The sequence below is a fragment of the Coenobita brevimanus genome, chromosome 17 (genome assembly GCF_032717465.1).
Source record: "Coenobita brevimanus isolate Jiangsu-jjx chromosome 17, ASM3271746v2, whole genome shotgun sequence".
Lineage (NCBI taxonomy): Eukaryota > Metazoa > Arthropoda > Malacostraca > Decapoda > Coenobitidae > Coenobita > Coenobita brevimanus.
Window position 1 is genome coordinate 35,368,391 of NC_136970.1, and position 6,050 is coordinate 35,374,440.

A 6,050-nucleotide genomic window follows, 5' to 3' on the forward strand; every position below is an offset into this window, starting at 1 on the left:
ATAGTACTTGTGGTTGTATGTGTAGTGGTTGTATGTGTTGTAGGTGTGGTAGTAGTAGATGTGGTAGTTGTAATAGTAGTAGTTGTGGTAGTGGTAGTAGTACTTGTAGTAGTGGTAGTTGTAGTATTAGTAGTAGTTGTTGTAGTTGTAGTTGTACTTGTACTTCTAGTAGTAATAGTATTATTTCTAGGAGCTGCAATACCCAGACTTCAACTCGCTCACCAATGCCAGAATTGAGCAACAGTCTTAGCCAAACATACATTTCCATGTGAGAGAGAGAGAGAGAGAGAGAGAGAGAGAGAGTGTCTGTCTGTAACAAGGAAGATGAGCAGCGTGAGTTCAAAGGTCATTGCTACTGTGACCGGCCTTCATTCACCCAGTATGACAGAGTATGGAAAAATATTCACGGAAACAGTGTTTGTAGTGCATTTTGTCTCCTGGAAGTGTCATCGAAGTAATATCAGTGTGGCGGGCTAGTGTAAGCCTTTGTTGTGTCACCGAACCTCCGCCATGCATACGGACACCGGCAAAAAACACACCAAAAATTGCCCTCATTCCCCACCCACTTACTCTCCCTGTTTGCACTTCATGGACCATCTGATGCCATCACCTTGAAGTCGAAGGATTGGTGAGTAATATAAAACCTTATTTGTTGCATTTGGTTAAGTATTAACATAGACATGAAGGTTTAAAGATAGATGATTTTGCCGATTTTTGTCGGGAATGCCCAGCTGTGGGGAGCGTTGATGACAACATCTGCCTGATGGGAGGGGTTAAAGCACAAAACAACTGTTCACTAAGCTAGTAAAAAGGGAAATGATGTATCAGTGACTGCCCAGTTCCCTCCCCCTTTGCCCAAACCCCACCCTTCCAGGTGCCACCGTGTCTTCTCTCCTCTCTCCCTGTTGCTTTCCTGCCTTTCCTGCCATGACCATACCCTCTTGCGGATGAATTAGAGACTCCCAGGAAAATGGTCCCATTCTCCTGTATAGGGAGTAACTTTAGGGCTGCTGGGGCACCAGATTTTTTTGAGGAATGTACAAAAATAGTTTAAATGCTGTGTTTTTATATCAGTGGCAATACTAGGGGGTGGTCCATGAAGCTTTCCTATATTCAGTATTCAGTATATACCTAAGGACCACCCTAATATATATGTACATATACAGTGTATCTATCTATCTATCTATCTATCTATCTATATATATATATAATGGTCAGACAGTTACGGTGCCAACACATGCTTGAAGGGTGCCCCTGTAGCTGTCCTGGCAGGGTGCCCAGAGGCCACTGCCACGGCCGCTGGTTACAACTGGTGGGCTATGGGTCACAGGTCGCATACCTGGACTTGGGACTGGTGGTGGGGTGGGGGGTGTCTGTGATCTGTCTCTCCCTCTATTTAATTTTACTGACTGGCAAAAAATGAGGAAAAGTGGAAGCCTGATGACACTAAATCACCCATGTGAATCAGGGTGGCATCATGGAATGTGGATAGTTTGAAGGGTAGAGTGGGCAAAGTAGTCAAAGCAACGAGTAGGAGGTGGGTGAATGCTGGCTGTGTACAGGATGTTAGATATAGGAGAGCATCAGCCAGGGTGATTGCCGGGAGGGATTGCCGGTAAAAGCTATTCTGGCAGGGAAGGGCAGATGGGTATGGTGGTGTGGGTGAACTGGTTAAAGACAAAAGGGTGGAATATGTTACGAATGTAATGAGAGCGAGTGAGAGGTTTATAATAGTGACAATTTTGTTCGGTAAGCTCACATTTTCATATATATCAGTGTATGTTCCATAGGCTGGCTTGGATGAAGTAGAAAAAGAAAGATTCTGGGATGACTTAATATGTGTGGTAAGTGGTACAGGGGATGATAAGACTGTAATTTTGGGAGGGGACTTAAATAGTCATGTAGATGAAGCAGCTCAAGGATATGAAGGGGCACATGGGGGATGCACATATGGCACGAGAAATGAGAAAGGGGAAAGGATACTCAAGTCTGGGGAGACAATAAACATCATCGTGTGCAGCATGTATTTTAAGAAAAGAGAGAGTCGGGTGCTTCCATAAGAGTCTGGGTGAAATAGTAGCCAGAAGGACAATTACCTGGTCAGGACTGATAGGACGTTGGCGAGGGATGTTAAAGTTATAGGGAACGAGGAAGGTGTGCAATAACACATACCATATTACTGATATGTGAATTGATGCTTGAGCAGTTGCTGAAAAAGAGGACCTATGCACTGCAGACGAAAATATGGAAGTTGAAAAACCAAGCAGTCAGGAATGCCTTATACAGTGAGATGAGTAGAGGGATGGCTGAACAGGGAGCTGTTGATTTAAATGTTAATGAACAGTACAGAGCTCTTAAGAACAATTCTTGAGCGTCACTAATTCAATATGTGGATTGACAAAGGACGTCCCCAAGACATAAAGCAATTGGTGGTGGGATGAATGTGTAGAAGCTGCAATAAAGAAGAAAAGAAGGCTTTTCAAGGAATGGAAAAGAGATGTTAACAAAGAGAAATACTTGGCTGCCAAGCTTAGGGCTAGAAAAGAGGTATAGAGGATAAAATCTAAGTCTTATAGGCTTTTACTGGATAACTGTAGGAGGGGGTTCAGGGAAACACTGGGTGTCCAACCTTCCTTTACTCGTCTCCTGATACACTCTGGCAGGATCAGGTAGGGCCCCACTCTCCCATGCGTCCGACTAGCAGCCCAACACATCAAACAGCCCTTACATCCCCCCCCCTCAAGATATATAACTACAATATATACAATAGCTGTATATCTGACAGTGAATGAGAATAGGGCAACTATGAGTACACATGAAATTACAGAGAAGGCATAAATACAGGCTTGGCTGGCAATAATAATAAGAGCATACGTATTAAGACAGACTGGACAAAAAACAAGGCACTAGAGAGCCACCTAAGCTGTGTACACACTCTCCTCGGACATTGAGTAGACAGCGAAGGCTGATGTGTGGGGCGTGGTGATCCAGGTGTGGGTGTATGATGTGCCGGATGTGGTGATGCAAGTTTGGGGGCTGCCGTGGGTGATGACTGACATTGGAGAGTCAGGTGCGTGAGTAGGGTTTTGCAGGAGCAGGGTGTCAATGGGGGCCCATCACAGACAACTCGTAGGTGTCTTCAATTGTGTAGTGACAGGCTGCTACTGCCACACAGCCTGAGAGTATCCTGGCGGTGGGGATGGGTCTCAATAATGATGCCATGTCGGTCCCAGACTCTGGTAGATTGGTTCTGCACCCGCACCTGGATGTCTGGTAGTAATGGGGAAGGCTCTTGGGTGTTCCCCGGCGTTCAATGACGTTGCTGTGAGACTTAGCCATTGCCAGCTCCCTGTCACAGAGGGCCCGCTGCCAGTGTATAACCACCTTGTAGTTCTGCCTGGCAATGGGTACCCCATCACGCAGCTCTCCCTGTTGCCAGTGGGGTATGTTGACCTCTTGCAGGAGAGTGTTCTGGCATTGTAGGAGAGCTACTGACATAATGCCACAGTTAAGACTGCCCCCAGTGCCTGTGTTCATTCATAACAGCCTTTTGGCAGACTTTGCAGAGCAGACTTTCTGCTCTGCCATTGGACTGTGGGTAGTGGTCGGAGGAGATACGCATCTCCACCCCCCACCATTTGAAGAAGACCCACATGTCGTCACTAACAAGGTTGGTCCCACCATCATTGGAGATCCTCTTGGGTGTTTACCACTGTGAGATGTATTTTGAGGCTGAGCCATGAGCTTGTTGGAGGTGGCACTCCTTGGGAAATGGGCAATCTCCAACCATCCCAAGAGTCTGTTGGCGTATGTTAGGTACACTTGACCATTGAGTTGCAGCAGGTCGGCCACTGTGTGTTGGAAGGGGTACTCCAGTGCTGGCATAAGAATAAGTGGTTCAGCTGCCTGAGCTGGGGCATGGGTGTTACAAGCATCACACAAGTCTCTGTAGTACTGAATGTCGCCTTCCATACGTGGCTAATACACCATCTGTTTTGCTCTTAGCATGCTGTTAGGCCCTTGGTGGCCAGCATGGAGGTTGGCTGCCACGTGGTGACGAAGGGCCTTAGGAATAACCAGGTGAATGGACCCTTGGTTGAATGTGTAAGTCGAGAGTCCCTGTGACACTGCCAGCCTGTCCCTGACACCACAGAACTGATGCAGGCAGACACTCTTCTGTGATCTCTGTACAGGCAAGTCACCTGCCAACACTTTGGCCAGGAGTAATTGGTAAACGGAATCATTGGCCAAGGCTTGGAGGACTGCCGCATCATCCAGAATGATACACCTGTCCTGGCTGAGAGCAGCAACAGTGGCTGTAGCCACGGCCACATCGAGGTTGTGGGCCAAGTCATTGTCTGTGGTGTCTGGTCACGCCCAGAGGGCAGGGTAGCAGGACAGGAAGTCGGCTGCAATGTTCCATTTTCCCAGAAGATATTTCACCTGGAACCTGTACTGCAGTGTTTTTTACTTCAAGGTGAACAGCCTTGGGTTGACAATGTCTTTCATTGCTCTGTCTCCTAGGGGCTTGATGAGGTGATGATCAGTGACTAGGACTAAGTTGGGGCATCCGAGTAGAAAGAGGCAGGCTCTTTGGAGGCACCAGATGACTGCTAATGCCTCACCCTCTACAGGTGTATATCTCTCTTCAACTGGCATCAAGTGTTAGCTGTCACAGAGCACGAGACACCACCCACTTTTTCAGGAGAAGGGAGCCTCTGTCGATGAGCAAGAGCAGTACTGCTGAGGAAACACAAATCCTATGCCTTCCTTGCTCCAGTTTGTCATGGTGATCGTGGGTCTGTCGTTGCCATACAAGGTTAGGCCGTCCTTGGCCAACTGACACACGGCCTTCTTCGCCTGCTGAAACTTCTCTTGAAGGCAGTCATCCCAGTACACCTGCTTGCCCTGGGGTTTGCACAACTGCTCCTTAAAAGGTTCCATGATGGAGGCTGTGACCAACAACGGTGCCAACTGGTTAACAAATCCATGCCAGGACCGGATGTCTGTTAAGGAGGATTTGGCTGGCATAATTAAGTTCCTGACTGCAGCCAGCCTCTCTTCTGTGGGCCTGTACGAGGCCCAGCCTATATGGAAGCCGACGAACTCTATTTCTCTCCTACTGAACTTGAAATTCTCAGGCTTGAGGGTTAAGCCACTCTTGGTGCACATCTCCAAGAAGTCATAGGTGTGCCAAAATGCATCCTCAACTCAGGCATCGTACAGTAGTGTGTCATCGATGCAGCTGAGTTTTTGTGGAACTTTCATGCTGATGGCGTCATAACTCGTGATGTGTTTGTGTCAGGGGCTGCACAATGTCCCATGGGAGTTCCGTGGTACTTGAAGTGACCCCAGGGGGTGATAAATGTCATGAGCTTATTGCACAACTCCTCCAGCTTCACCTGATGGAAGCCCCAATGTACTTTGGCAGTTGTCTTGTAGGTGTGGTGAGCGATGCCCGAAACCATATCGAAGGCATTGGGGTGGGGTATTTCTCTACGGCAGGTAGAACTGAGTTTCTGTAAGTCGACAGTGCACTTGGGTCACCCAACTTTTTGGCCAATACCACTATCCTCATGCACCACTCGGTTGCCTCCCCCATTGGCACCGGCAACTCAATCATGCCCTTTTGCACATCATTGTCCAGCTGATTCTTGACCTCAGCCTCCCAGTGTCTTGGCACAGATGCGGGGGTGTGACAGGCGTACCGCATGGCACTGGGAATCAGGTGTATCCTGTGTGGCTCACCTGACATGACTGGGAAGGGGTTCCTGTCAGTGTTGAAAGGGATGCTGAGAAATGCCAGAGGAGCCATGTCTACAACTGTGGGATGGTTTCCCCCCAGTGGCAGCAGGGGTATGGAGTCAAACCTCTGCGGCAAGTTGTCTGCTGGGTCTGGGGAGCTGCCACCACCTGCAGCGACTGATGCAACCAGTGGAGACTGGTGTGGGAAGTCAGGGTATACCAGACCCAGCTCCCTTCACACTGGCAACAAGAGGTAGCACCGTCAGGTCGAACGACAAAGTAGACCTCATGGGTAGTTGAATGGC

General features: G+C 48.3%; 1 pseudogene; it reads right to left on the bottom strand.

Annotated features, from left to right (window-relative positions):
* Positions 1-3,978: 3,978 nt before the first annotated feature.
* LOC145391151 (uncharacterized) lies at positions 3,979-5,172 on the bottom strand (annotated as a pseudogene).
* Between the last annotated feature and the right edge of the window lie 878 nt (positions 5,173-6,050).